Raw genomic sequence first — 14,807 nt, 5'->3', positions numbered from 1 at the left:
CAGCAGTGGGAGAGATTGCCCAACGCACCTTTGGGGCTGTTCTGTATAACAAAGTGTGGAACAGAACAGCGTGCCGTAAAAAGAAACCCATGATGCAGACCCTGCTTCATTTATAATAGAGGATAATTTTTATCAGTATTGTGTAAATTGTTCCACAAAGCCCGATCAGAAGTCCTGGGGGCTTTGTCTCTAGAAACCTCTTTCCTTCTTGGAACCCACAAAAAGGTGTAGATAATTTGAGACTGTAACTTTTCCTTGGTGTATTGCAGTATTATCAATAGACGGAAGAGAGTGGTGTAGTGGTTAAGAGCAGTGGTTTGGAGTGATAGAGTCTGATCTGGAGAACCGGGTTTGATTCCCCACTCTACCACATGAGCAGCAGAGGCTAATATGCTGAACTGGGCTTGTTTCTCCATTCCTACACATGAACCCAGCTGGGTGACCTTGGGCTAGTAACACTCTCTTAGCCCCACCTACCTCACAGAGTGTCTGTTGTGGGGAAGGGAAGGCGATTGTAAGCAGGTTTGATTCTCCCTTAAGTGGCAGAGGAAGTCGGCATATAAAAACCAACTCTTCTTCTGAAAATGTGGCTCAGCAGCATTACTGCGTAGAAGCTGCCTGCATTTCCCCTCTTCAGGTTTGATACAGGGGGCAGTAGCTCTTGCAGACAGCACACTCCTGTTCTAGCAGCAAATGTATAAATTAGACATCTGCTGTTTCTGTGGGCGGAGTGGCATTTCCACTGAACAGTGTTGTTAAAATGCAATCTATTGTGGCTGGGGAAGGGTGACCAGCATTTCCAAGCATTATGATTCACTCTTTTTTATGACCTAGCACACAGCTGTATTTAAGTTGCCATGCTGAGTTCCGGTAATAGTAAGACTCTGATCCTGCCTGCTGGCAAGGAAGGCTGGAACCGGACAGGACTACTTGTTAGCTTTTGCCTGTCCAGCCTGCAATGGTATGAACCAAGTCTCAGCCATTTCACTGGAAAAAGAACTCTGTGCTGTCTCTCTCTTCAGAGACATGGAACAGCACAACGGAAACTGTACCTAATCTGGATTAAGGGTATCCTGAGCTCCTTGGAGGAAGGGAAGGGTGAAATTAAGATATACTAAATAAAGGGTTTTAATAGAAGAAGAAAAGGAAGAGGAGGAGTTTGTTTTTATATGCCAACTTTCTCGACCACTTAAGGGAGAATCAAACCAGCTTACAATCACCTTCCCTTCCCCTCCCCACAATAGACACCCTGTGAGGTAGGTGGGGCTGAGAGAGCTGTGACTAGCCCAAAGTCACCCATCTGGCCTTATGCAGAGGAGTGGGGAAACCAACCCGGTTCACCGATAACACTGACCTCAAATACCAGGCCACTTCCTTACTTAGAATCACAGCACTAAAATTCTCATGTTTCTAACTCTGCAGCACCATGTCAGGTTCATCTGGACAGAGACAACTTTTTCTTCCTCTCCCAAAATATTAGAACTTGGGGGGGGATCCTATTAAGCTGATGGGTGGTAGATTCAGGATGGACAAAAGGAAATTCTTCCTTATACAATCAATGATTAAAATGTGGAATTCACTGCCAGAGGAAGTAGTGATGGCCGCAGGCATAGACGGCTTTAAAAGTGGATTAACCGTTTCATGGAGGGTAGGTCAATCAGTGACTTAAGGGAAACCTCAGATTCAGAGGCAGTAAACTTTTAATACCAGTGCCAGCAGGCAGGGAAGGCTATTTGTTGGCCCTCTAGAATAACTGGTTGGCCTCTACGTGAGACTGGATGCTGGACTAGATGGACGACTGGTCTGATCCAGCCGGGCTGTTCTTGTGTTCTTATGATCCAGGTTGCCCACATGGGAACAGGCTCGTACCATCTGTCCCATGGCTTGTATATTTCCCTAAAAACAACCTGCTGTGACCTGCACTTGTTCACTCTTTGTAACTATTCCAATGAAGTTTTGACCCTGAGTATCTTGTTTAACCAGCTTCCTCCCAAACCCATTTTTCAATATGAACAGATCAGAGGGTAATAGATATTCAGATAGAAAAGAGCAAGAGTCCAGTAGCACCTTAAAGGCTAACAAAAATATTTTCTGCGAGAAAATATTTTTATTTTTGTTAGTCTTTAAGGTGCTACTGGACTCTTGCTCTTTTCTACTACTGCAGACAAACTAACACGGCTACCCACTGTGAAAGATATTCAGATACACATTTTCAAGAAGTAATTTATGTGTTTTGTGGGAATTGATGCAAAGAACTAAATTAAAAGTGGGTAATACTGTTACAGCCCTGACCTGGATGGCCCAGGCTAGCCTGATCTCGTCAGATCTCAGAAGCTAAGCAGGGTCAGCCCTGGTTAGTATTTGGATGGGAGACCACCAAGGAACACCAGGGTTGCTATGCAGAGGAAGGCACTGGCAAACCACCTGTTAGTCTCTCTTGCCATGAAAACCCCAAAAGGAGTTGCCATAAGTCGGCTGCGACTTGACGGCACTTTACACACACACATCTTTCAGTATATGATGTTCTTTAGCTTCATCAGACAGGCGCTTTGCACACACACAATACTGTTACAGCTTGATGACATGATTCTAAATTCAGGCTTAATCACACCTAATGTTGCTAACTAACCCGGGGGGGTTACTAGGGTTGGCAGCTCCTGGTTGGGAAATAACCTGGAGGTTTTTGGGGTGGAGCCTGAGGAGGGCGGGGTTTGGGGAGGGGGCGGGACTTCCATGTCATAGAGTCCAATGGCCCAAGAGGCCCTTTTCTCCCGGTGAACCGATCTCTATCGGCTGGAGGTCAGTTGTAATAGCGGGAGATCTCCAGCTAGGACCTGGCGTTTGGCAACCCTATGCTCTCATGACGTTATGGGATGAGGAACGGGGGGGGGGATGCTGCTGCTGTAACGTCCATTTAGGTGGAGAAATGACAAGACCGGTCGCGGATCCCGGAAAACGGCCCAACGGCGGAGACCGTCGCCCTCGAGACGACGCGCACGGAGCGACGTCGCGGGCGGGCGCCGCTCCACGGCCAACGGCGGCTTTCGAAGCGAAAGCGGCGGCCGCTCTGGCCTTCGCCTCTATGGCGCGCGGCCGCTCCGGCTCTCTGTCCCCGCCCTCCGTCCCCGCCCCTTCCAAGCCCCGCCTCCCCGGAGAGAGGGAGGGGGGCGGGCGCCGCCGGAAGGAGCGAGGCGGTTTTTCGGCCCCGCCCACCCGCCCCCTCCTTTCTTCTCTTCCCAGAGGGAGGGCGGCAGGGAGGAGGCGCCGCCGCCGCCTGACGAGAGAGGAGACCCTCCCTCCCTCGTTCGCCGCGCCTTTCGGCCCAGCCGCCCGCGGTCCCTGCCGGCGCGGGAGAGAGAGAGCTTGAGCTTCCCTCAGGACCGGCTGCTGCTTGGCCTCCGCCGCCTTCCCTCAGGCTGGGCCCGGCCTGTCCTCGGCAGGTGAGCGGCGCTCCTTGCAAGACCTCGCCGCTTCGCCTTGGGGGCCGCTCGGGGTGTGACCGGCGGAGTCTGTCAGCGTCCGGGGGGGGGGAGGGGAGGGAGGAAGAAAAACAAACCGTGAGTGTGTGTGAGTGTGTGTGTGTGAAGGCAGCCCAACTGCGGGTCTCCTCTTCTTCCTCCTGCCCTCTCCTCGTTGACGAGGCGGCTCGCCTCTCCCCGCCCCCCGCTTGTCCCCCTTTTCCCGCCCTCTTGTCCCGGCTCCTTCGCTCTGGGAAGGCCTTGGGCCCGCTCCCTCTTGCCTCGCCCTGGGGGAGCGCCCCCGGTTTGGGGGGGGGCTGCAAAACTCGCATTCTTCTCTGCAGGGGTGGAAAAGGGCCAGAGTCCAGGAGCACCTTAAAGACTAACCAGAATATTTTCTGGTAGGATAGGAGCTTTCGTGAGCCTGTGGAGTAGAAAAGAGCAAGAGTCCAGGAGCACCTTCTAGATTAACAAAAATATTTTCTGGCAGGGTAGGAGGTTTCATGAGCCTGTGGAGTAGAAAAGAGCCAGAGTCCAGTAGCACCTTCAAGACTCACCGAAATTTTTTCTGGTAGCTTTCGTGAGCCACAGCTCCCTTCGAAGAACTCTAGCTCATACCCTACCAGAAAGGGCAAGAGTCCAGTAGCACCTTAAAGACTAACAAAAATATTTTCTGGCAGGGTAGGAGCTTTCGTGAGCCACAGCTCAAACAGCAAGAGTCCAGTAGCACCTTGAAGACTAACAAAAATATTTTCTGGCAGGGTAGGAGCTTTCGTGAGTCTGTGGAGTAGAAAAGAGCCAGAGTCCAGTAGCACCTTCAAGACTCACCGAAATTTTTTCTGGTAGCTTTCGTGAGCCACAGCTCCCTTCGAAGAACTCTAGCTCATACCCTACCAGAAAGGGCAAGAGTCCAGTAGCACCTTAAAGACTAACAAAAATATTTTCTGGCAGGGTATGAGCTTTCTTGAACCACAACTCAAGTGAGCTGTTGTTCAAGAAAGCTCATACCCTGCCAGAAAATATTTTTGTTAGTCTTTAAGGTGCTACTGGACTCTTGTCCTTTTCTACTACTGCAGACAGACTAACACGGCTACCCACTGCGAATTATCTTCTCTGTAGGGTTGTGTGGACGCGGGCGGGGAAGGTGCGGGGGTCCTCGCTTGCTCTGCCTTTTCCCCTTGGGGAGTGTCCGGCTTCAGGCCCTTCCCTGGTCATCCCTCTGCTCCGCTGAGCTTCGTCGGTGGGGAAGAGGGCACTCTCGAGGACAGGTATCTGGTCGTCAGGTGTCAAGGGCGGCCACTGTGCATAACGGTATGCGACACTCTCACGGGAGAGAGGCTCATGCTGGGTCCACCTTGATGCCACCTGCTTGCAGTTCCCCACAGTGGGCAGCCGGATAGAGGCTTCTGGGAAGCCCGCAAGCGAGACGTGAAGGCAGCAGCCTTTGTGGCCTCTTTTCGGTTTCCAACAGTGACTAGTTTTTAGTGGCACACTTGGGTCAAGATACCTGGGCTTGGTTTCCACAGGTCCGTGACAGTCAGTATGTGCCGTGACAGGTGGCCCACCTATGTGAGAGAGAGTGCTGCTGGATCAGCCCAAAGGGCCAACTAGACCCAACCTCCTTCCTTGTTTCCAACAGTAACAATCCACAGCAACAGGACGATGAAAGCAAAAGCGCTGCAGTTGTTGTGGCGGAGTAACTAGGCTTAGGAGGTAGTGTGCCTCTCAATACAGGGGTTAAGAACATAAGAATGGCCATGCTGGATCAGATGAAGGTCCAGCAGTCTGTTCATACAGTGGCCAACCAGGTGCCTCCAGGATGCCCACAAACAAGACGACTGCAGCAGCGTCCTACCTGTGTTCCACAGCACCTAATATAACAGGCATGCTCCTCTGATACTGGAGAGAATAGGTATGCATCATGACTAGTATTTATTTTTACTAGTAGCCATGAATAGCCCTCTCCATGAACATGTCCACTCCCCTCTGAAAGCCTTCCAAGTTGGCAGTCATCACCACATCTTGGGACAGGGAGTTCCACAATTTAACTATGTGTTGTTTGAAGAAATACTTTTTATCTGTTTTGAATCTCTCACCCTCCAGTTCCATTTTATAGTCATGATTGATAATAGTCCATGAGTCTGTCTGATCTCCTTTTTAAAGTGTCTAAAATATATTCATACTCGCCTGATAAAATGTTGTGCATTTGAAGCTTGGTAAATTGAAAAAAACATTGAGGTCCTTGCATTCAGGACAGGAAGATAGCGGTGGTCCATTCTGCCTCTGTGTCTACTCCGAATCCCAGTTGTACCTTTGAACTCGGTTAATACTACTTCACTTAATCCGAAGTTGACAGGATGACTGGGATCTAAATATAAAAATGTGCAAGGTTTATGTGGCTCTCAAGGGTTGTTCGTATTATACTTGGCAACTGTAAAGACATGTCATGTGGGAACCTTAAATATTACTCCATAGACGTAAAAGACAAAGAGCTTATTTTACATGGTTTGTATGTCATGCTACCTGAAACGTATGTGTATGTTGTGATACATCTTGACTGGTATGTTGTTGGAATTTATTCCATTTTGGAGAAGCTTTTAACATTTATCTTAAGGCTCCATATAGGTATATAGCTGAGAAAGCTTAATAGTTGGTTTCAGAGGGTAGCTGTGTTGGTCTGCAGTAGAATAGTTAGATTTGAGTCCAGCAGCACCTTAGAGACCAACAATAATTTCATGGTATAAGCTTTTGAGAGTCGAAGCTCCCTTTGTCAGACTCCAGTAGGAATGGAGATCCTGGAGTCTATATTCCAGTCAGATGGTGGGAGGGGTGTTGTAAAGAATGCAAAGGTACACTGCATATAGTAATCAGCTTGATCAGAGCAGAGGAAAATGAATGGGGGATGAAAATTAGCATCTGTAGTGAGATAAGAATCCTTTGTCCCTATTCAGCCCTGGGGAGTCCATTCTTCTGAACTTGTGAATTGACTCAAGTTCCCTAATCTCGCGTTGTAATTTCCCCTTGAAGTTTCTTTGTTTGAGGACTGCTTCTCTTAGGTCAGTAGTGGAATGGCCTGAACGATTAAAATGTTCTCCCACTGGTTTCTGAGTGTCATGGTTTTTAAATGTTGGATTTATGTCTCATTTATTCTGTTGCTTAGGGACTGACCTGTTTGATGTAGAGAATGGAAGGACGTTGCTGACATTTGATGGCATATGTAAACATTGGAAAATGAACAAGTGAATGAACTTGAGATAGTATGGCTGGTGTTATTGGGTCCAATTATCACCCTGACCTGAATGGCCTAGGCTAGCCTGATCTCATCGGATCTCAGAAGCTAAACAGGATCAGCCCTGGGTAGTACTTGGATGGGAAACCACTAAGGAATACCAGGGTTGTTATGCAGAGGGAGGCAATGGCAAACTATCTCTGTTAAGTCTCTTGCCTTGAAAACCCTACTGGGTTGCCAAGTCGGCTGTGACTTGACGGCACTTTACACACATGTTGTGTTATCAGAGTTGATATGGGGTCAGAGTTGACATCTTGGTTGGTTGCAGGCCCTGGTCCCAGAGTCTGTGTCCCTGTTTGAAGGGTATTGCTGTGGGTGAAAAGTTGTTTAAAGTTAGGAGTCTGTCTGTGGGCAAGAAAAGTTTGCCCCCCCAATGCATCATTTTCCAGTGTTTTCCAGAAGGAAGTGTCATTTTCCAGTATAGGTTGAAGGTTGATAATGATGCATTGAACAGGTTTGAGCTGAGAGCTGTTGTTGTGTAGTTTGGGCCTATCTTGCAGCAGTATCATTCTGGGTTAGTTTATCTGTTTCCTTACTACATCAAGCAGGTATTGTAATTCCAAGAATGTCTATTGCAGATCCTACAGGTGACATCGGAGAGCCGTATCAGAAGAGATGCAGCTATAGCATAGAGCTTGGCAGTAGACAATTAATTGTTCGGTTTGTTTAGGATGGTGATCGGAGACAAGTTTGGCAATCAGTAGGTTTCTGGTTTAAGGCTTTTATGCTTCCATTAAGTATTCATACAGTGGTGTCTAGAAAGTATATTTTATGCATGGATTGGTTCATGGTCAAGTTAACGGTGAGGTGGAAGTTGCTGAAGGTCTGGAGAAATTTTTGCAGTGCTTCTTTCCCTTGTGTCCAAATGATGAAAATATCAATAAATCTTAGGTACAAGAGGGGTGTTAATGAATGGGAGGTGAGGAAGTGCTCTCCAAGTTAGCCATAAAAATATTGACATATTGTGGTGCCATTGATCTGAAGGAATAAACCTTCACCAAATCTGTAGTAGTTGCAGGTGAGGACAAACAAGCTGAGTTTGGTAGTGAGGTTGGCCATGGCGTGGACATAAATCTTGTTGGTCTCTAATGTGTTACTGGAATCAAATCTAATTACTGTTGAACACTCCTTAATTGCTTTTTCCATACTGCAAAGGAGATTGTCCATCGTCTTGAGAACTCCTTTGCAGTCAGACTTGCTGAACAGAAAGAGGCTAAATTTTAACTAGCCTGACTTGAACACTGTATGCTTGAATGCTTGTCTATGCATAGTTTTTGTCATCATAACACAGAGGGCAGTCAGTTGATTATTATTAATATGAATTGTGTTTGTGTGTGTGGGGGGGCTCTTTTCTAGGTTGATCCATGATTCGTCAGTGTATCCAATGTTTCCTTGTATCCTGAGTGTCTCAATATTATGTCTCATAGAATGCAAGAAAAGCTCCTTTGAGGAGATGCAAACTTCTCCTTAAAACCATTGCTTCCACACCTTATGTCCTTATTTTACAAATAGGCAGACATTGTTTGTCATGATGGGGAAGCATCAAAAGGAGCTAATTGTTTGTGGATGTTTGTGTTTTTCCTCCTTGGCGAACCAGAACAATATTTTGCAGTAGTCCTGATGCTTGTAATCCAGGTGTGTGAAGTTTCAATACCTTCTTTTTGGGACTGTGTACCAACAAGAAGGGTGGATAGGTTGGTACTATCTTGTTGGGGCAAATTTAGAGATGCAGCCTACCCTATCTTGGGTCATTTAGTTATTCTCATAGCTGCATTACATCTGTGTTTGCTCTATGGAAGGAGGTCAGAAATAGAGTGAGGCCCAAATCTGCATTTTTGCTTTACATGGATTTGAAATGAGACTTTCATTTTATACCCATCTATCAGTTCACTGTTATTTAGAATGTGTGTCCCTGTAGAACATCATGGGCAGCCCATTCCTGAGGGGAGAGGTTGCGCAGCAGCTGGGAGTGGCACAGCCAAGCCGCTGTCAAAGAGGAGAAGTAAAACCCATTTGTAAACTTAAAAAAACAGAAGGGCAAATTAAAAAAAAAAACAGAAGAGCAAAAAAGCCCCATAGCCTTTAGCAGGGCTATGCCACGAAAAAAGGTAGCGTAGCCACGCTGCAATGGGAGGGGGCGTTCCTGGGGCGAAAGGGGTGAGGAAGCTGCCTAAAGGCAATTCCAACCCAGGTAATGCTGTGGGAACACCTCCTGGGCTGCTGCCACTGTGACTTGCACCAGATGGACACCAGTGGGAGGCTGCGCTGGCAGGGGAGGCCAGTACAGCTTTGCAGCACCCAGGCGCTGGCGGAAACCCCCCCATGCTGGCGTAAGAGCCCATTATCATGGGATAAATGGGCACTTAACGCCAACATGGGGTCACATCGGCTCCTAATCCAATTCGTCCCCCCCTTAGGAATGCTCCCCAAATGTAGAAACTCTCAAGATAGAAATAGTCTTCATAGGAAAATGATTCTGTTTTGCATGTATTTAAATTTAGTTAGGCAGATGTAAAAAATCCATTCTGACACAGTGTGTCCTGGAACCCTGTGACCGAACCTTAATGGTTATAATACCCTATCTCAAATATATCCTGTGACATACACAATCTTTTGAACAAGAGGAAATGAAGGCCAGTTTGAATTTTGTTAGCTGTTAACTAACAAACTAGATTGTTGTAATGAATTTTTGATGGTCTCCATCAGTATTATTTCCCTGTTAAGAATGGAGCTGTAAAAGGTAGAGCTGTTAAAAAAGCATCAGTTTTCTGCTGATGTTTTTTAAAATGTACATTAAATAGTTCTAATGCTTATCTTTATAAATAATTTATTTTAATTTCATTTACAGTGAATTGACTTGTGCTGGGCTTTGAATGCATACTTGGACAAAACTTGTCAAAGTCTATACCTGCTAGCAACAACAAAGCAAAATTGTTCTAAGCTTTTGAACGTTTAACACATGTGTGTACGTGCACATGTCCTAAGCTTGACCGTATGCAAGCAAGAACTATAAAAGATAGTACATAAATCTCTGGTATATGCATTAAATATTCAGGTTGTCCCAAACGTTTGTGCTTTATTTTTACTGAGGCTTCTGTGTCTGTCTCTCCCCTTCTTCCTAACCCTTACTTCTAGAATTCTAGTCCCTAAGGGTGATCCTAAGGACAGGTTTCTAATCATAATCTTCCTTGTAGAATATTTTATTTTGTCATCAAGCTTCTTTCAGTTGCAAGAATATTTTCTACACTCTGATAATGGCAATTAGAAAGAAGTAGATTCTAAGAACATGGACATGGGTTACATTTGAGACTTCACATGGCAGTCCAGGCGTGCCAGTGTTCACTGTGGTCAGTATGTGAAAGAATGATACACATCTCCTAATATGCAGTGAGTTGGAGATCCATGGTGAGAATACCTTGAATGTTTGGGATGCATGATGCTATTTCATGTTTTACATATTACTTTAAGAAATATTGGTGTGCCCAAGCCTCAGAGTCAATTGTGATGTGGTTCTTAAACTATGGATTTTAAAACTGTCATAATGAGCACCTCTGCCTAGGGCATGCCCATATCAACACAGTTGTAATGATTCTCGTTGGATCTTCAGCTGCAGGATATGAGCGACAGACTTACTCTGATCAGTAAATGTCTCCCGTAATTTTATTTCTGTTTATCAAACCGGTAATGTGGTTGAAGTGTTTAGGGGAGAAAAGAGCAGAGTTATATGGTATTCCTAAGAGCTAATATGTAAGGCTACAAAAATAGAGTTTGCTTCACTTCTCAAAGTACTACTGAAAAGGCTGGAGCTTGCCCCTTCAGTGGTTGGTAAGTTGGTAAACTGCTGGCAAATAAATGTGTGATCCATTGTCCCTCTGATTTACTTCTATTCATATCTATTGGATAGTATACTAGACTGAGCTATGACTCAGGATTCCTGGTTCCCTTCTCACCTCTACCATAAACTCAGTAGGTGGCCTCTAGGTAGCTCCTCTCTCAGCTTCTCATGTGCAATATGGAAATGACACTGACTTCCCTTAGAGTTATTTATAAAGATTGTAGCAAGATAAGATAATGTATGTGGGATGCTTTCAGTACTTGAAAGAGCTACGTATATGCTGATGAATACTAGCAGCTCTGTGTCCCTGGAACCTTATTTCTGGAGCAGTACTCATTTGTTGAACATTGTCCTAAACCAATTGCAGATGTGTGTTTCAGTTTTGTTGCTAAACAGGAGTACCGTATATACTCGCGTATAAGCTGAGTTTTTCAGCCCCAAAAATGGGCTGAAAAAGCTGGCCTCGGCTTATATGCGGGTCAATACGGGGGGAGGGAGGGAGGAGGGAGGGGGGAAACTTACCGCCGCCGCCGGGCCCGTGCCGCTTCCTGCCGCCGGGAGCGGCCTTGGGCAGCCTCCTGCAGCCGCAGGATGGCTGCCCCGGCCCTTCCCGGCCCCCGCCACCATTTTTCCCGGGCAGGAGGGGCCACGGGAAGCCTCCTGCAGCCGCAGGATGGCTGCCCCGGCCCCCCCCGCCCCTGCCGCCATTTTTCCCGGGCGGGAGGGGCCTTGGGCAGCCTCCTGCAGCCACAGGATGGCTGCCCAAGGCCCCCCCCGCCCCCGCCGCCATTTTTCCCAGGCGGGAGGGGCCTTGGGCAGCCTCCTGCAGCCACAGGATGGCTGCCCAAGGCCCCCCTGCCCCCGCCGCCATTTTTCCCGGGTGGGAGGGGCCTTGGGCAGCCTCCTGCAGCCGCAGGATGGCTGCCCAAGGCCCCCCCCGCCGCCATTTTTTTTGGGCGGGAGGGGCCTTGGGCAGCCTCCTGCAGCCGCAGGATGGCTGCCCAAGGCCCCCCCGCCCCCGCCGCCATTTTTCCCGGGCGGGAGGGGCCTTGGGCAGCCTCCTGCAGCCGCAGGATGGCTGCCCTGGCCCTTCCCGCCCCCCGCCGCCATTTTTCCTGGCCGGGAGGGGCCTTGGGCAGCCTCCTGCAGCCGCAGGATGGCTGCCCCGGCCCTTCCCGCCCCCCCCTCCACCATTTTTCCCGGCCGGGAGGGGCCTTGGGCAGCCTCCTGCAGCCGCAGGAAGGCTGCTCCGGGTCCCCCTGGGCCTCGCCGCCACTTCCTCCCGCCGGGAGCGGCCTGGGGCAGACTCCTGCAGCCGCAGGAAGGCTGCCCAGGCCCCCCCGGGCCGCCCCGCCGCCGGACCCTCGCCGCTGGAGAGCCCTGTCAAGTAAGCCTGCGGGGGGGAGGGGTTATAAGCCGACCCTCGGCTTATACGCGGGTGCCTAATTTCCCCCCATTTTGGGGGAGAAATTAGGCACCTCGGCTTATACGCGGGTCGGCTTATACATGGGTATATACGGTAGCTTGATAGCCATATCACAGCAGTTCCACTTTTCAGAATAATGTTCTAGTTTTTATCAGCAGAGAAGCTTGCACTGGGCAGATAGGTGGACAAATCTGTACTGTGGAGGTATCTGTGCTGGATAATTGGGATTGCCAAGGCTCCTGGCTATGTGTAGTGGCCTGAACTGGGGATTTGAACCTAAGCTTCCCATGTTGAAGAATATGGTCACTGTATCACTCTGGCTCTTAGCATGCTGTGCTTGGCTTGTCGGATTTCCTTTAGCATTAAGCACAAAGTTCACAAACATAAAATTCTTGATGTGGCAGATATGTGCAATGTTTTTATATTACGTGAAATACTACATTTCGTTGATGAGCAGCTATCTAGGGAGCAGAAATTGAATGGCTGATTTTTTTTGTAACTGGAGCAGACTTGAGGGTCATCTTTTGTTTTCAGTTTGCTTGAATAATTATGCTCAGTTAAAGGGGGTGGACACTGAATGTTGGCTTACTTCGCTTCCATGATGTGGAACAAAATATAGTTCCTTTTTTAAGTCCTTGGAAACAGGATGTTTTCCTTGCCCTTTATTATTCCTCCCATATGTGGTCCTTCTGATTTCTTCTTTCTGCAACCTTTAGACTCAGCTCTCCATGAGAATTACTTGTAAGTCAAGAATCTGAAGAAGTGAGCTGTAGCTCACGAAAGCTCATATCCTACCAGAAAATATTTTTGTTAGTCTTTAAGGTGCTACTGGACTCTTGCCCTTTTCTACTATTGTAAGTCAAGAGGTACATTAGACCAGCTGGGGCATGTAAAAGTACAGTCAAGCACTGCAACAGGCAGTTTGAGTATGGGTTTTCCTCTTTCCTCCTCTGAGCTAATGTTTTGTTTCCCCCCCAAGATCATACTACATGACTCATAACAGTGATCTTTTGTGTAGGGTGCACTTTTATTTGTGTACAGTTCTTACACAGTATTGCCACAAGTATTTAGATGCCTCTGACCGGAGAATAAGCAGCTAGATGAGAATTACAGCATTGGCTTTAATTACTAGATAGTTGATGATAGTTCTCTGTCTGCCTGATCTTGACAATATTTGGCATTCTGTAGCATTCCTGGAGCATATGTATTCATCCTTGCTATCCACTTGCAGCCTAATAACTGTATGTTTTGCTTGACTATGATTTTTGCTGGATCATCTAATCAGCAGGATCTGAACTCTAATATGGAATTTGGCTGTGTGTCAATTTCTAGGTATTCACCTGCATAAGGTAACCAGGGTTTAGCTCATCTTCTAAATGACAAGCTTATCCTTTGTGGTCACAGAACATCAGGTGGGTCAACAATTCACACGTTTACCTACTTTTTCCCCTTCCTTGCTGAATGCTTGCTGACATAAGTTGCCTTTACAAGAATTACTCATAACAAACATTGTTGATTGCTTGTTTGCACTGTAGCTAGGATTGGGAAAATAGTTTAAATTCTGAGCTGCAAGCATCTAAGCTTTAGGTGTCAGTTCCGAGTGGTAATCAAAACAAAAAACCATATATATTAACATGATATTATTACAAGGTACCTGAAATATTTTCCAAACATGAACGTAGCTCTTACAAAGTTATAAAACTCTCATGGTTGCAGTGGAGCAGTTTGCTAGAAACGCCCCTTAAAAAAACAACTGTGCTTATGCTTTTTGCGGTGTTTACTTTTTAACTGGAATTGCACATAATCTTGGATAAAATGTGTATATGTAAACTATGGTAATGTGAGAGCCAGTATGGTGTAGTGGTTAAGGCGTTGGACTAGGATCTGGGAAATCCAGGTTCGAATTCCTACTCTGCCATGGGAACTTGCTGGGTGACCTTGGGCTGGTCACACTCTCAGCCCTGACCCTGGCTAGTATTTGGATGGGAGACCTCCAAGGAATACCAGGGGCTTGACACGGAGGCAGGCAATGGCAAACCACTTCTGAATGTCTTCTGCCTTGAAAAAACTACTGGGTCGCCATAAGTCAGCTGTGACTTGATGGCAAAAATCCTAATGTAATTCTAACAAATGAAGCTTTATTCTGCATCTGTATAGAATGAAGAATTTTACCTTTTTGCTTACTTTGCATAGTTGCCTTTTCATTATTGGGGGGTGTTAAATAACAGATCCCACCCTGACCATCTGAAATTCCTTTGAGGTTTCTTTCACCCTGCCAACACATTTTGAGCCCTTCATCTTACTCATAAGGACAATAAACTTGCTGTTAAAAATGCAACCTTAATTTCTCAGGATGCAACGTTCTGTGGTTGATAAAAATTCTTCACTTGGACCCAGAGTATACAAACATGGTGACAGAGGACTCTTCAGTTCAGTGCTCCTCTCCATTTAATATTAAGTGGGTTGGTTTTAATTTCAGTTGTATTCTCGCGGGATTGGGGGAAATTTGTAGTGGCATAAGATCTTTTAAACATTGCCAATATTTAGCCGTTTGTGTTCTGAAAATAACTTACTGAATACTTTACTGATTACAGAAATATTTCAGTTTTGTCACAGATGTGTTATCAGTAATTTGACAGCCATATGTGCACATTCTAAGGCTTCCTATGAATTTAGCATTCCCTATATTCAACAGGAAGCACAAGTAAACAGCCAAGTGTCTGGAAAATGCTATTAGTAATCTCTTGTACTACTCAGCCTGGGTCTTGCAGTAAGCAGTGAATGCTGACCTTGATGTGA

The 14,807-nt window shown here is 46.7% G+C and overlaps 1 protein-coding gene across 1 annotated transcript in view; it reads left to right on the top strand.

The window, feature by feature from the left end:
- Positions 1 to 3,422: 3,422 nt before the first annotated feature.
- Positions 3,423 to 14,807, top strand: part of RALA (RAS like proto-oncogene A) — a 44,871-nt gene continuing 33,486 nt past the window's right edge. The window contains exon 1 of the mRNA XM_056857549.1: positions 3,423 to 3,440. The gene's annotated coding sequence lies outside the window, so the exon portion shown is untranslated. The remainder of the gene's footprint in view (positions 3,441 to 14,807) is intronic.

The sequence above is a fragment of the Euleptes europaea genome, chromosome 11 (genome assembly GCF_029931775.1).
Source record: "Euleptes europaea isolate rEulEur1 chromosome 11, rEulEur1.hap1, whole genome shotgun sequence".
Classification (NCBI taxonomy): Eukaryota; Metazoa; Chordata; class Lepidosauria; order Squamata; family Sphaerodactylidae; genus Euleptes; species Euleptes europaea.
This window is presented reverse-complemented; position numbering and strand designations above follow the sequence as displayed.